This window comes from Martes martes, assembly GCF_963455335.1.
Source record: "Martes martes genome assembly, chromosome: 1".
NCBI lineage: Eukaryota > Metazoa > Chordata > Mammalia > Carnivora > Mustelidae > Martes > Martes martes.
This window is the reverse complement of record NC_137888.1, coordinates 120,468,859-120,469,226: the sequence shown is the minus strand read 5'-3', so window position 1 is coordinate 120,469,226 and position 368 is coordinate 120,468,859.

The window sequence follows — 368 nt, the reverse complement described above, 5'->3', positions numbered from 1 at the left end:
AACGGAAGAAGGTGGCCAGTCAGGGAGGATCCAGAGGGGTTTCCTGGGAGCACATTCTCTGACAGGGACGAGGAATCACCCCAGACTCCTTTCCTTTGTGGAAGGAGGAATAAAACACACCAAACACCTCAAACTTTGTTGAACTGTTTGAAATAACAGTGAATTGACTCATGTTCCCTTTAAAATTAAAAAAAGAAGAGGAGCCATGTGACTTTGTGGTTGGATATGTCAGAGTATTGAGAACACCATAATCAGATTTGCTCTTCACGTCTCTTCTCTGCTCTTGTCCTCTGTTCTATTGCACCCAAAAGCCGAGAGATGAAACGAAGGCTGTAAGCAACCCACCTATTCCCTTCTTTTTTCCTTAA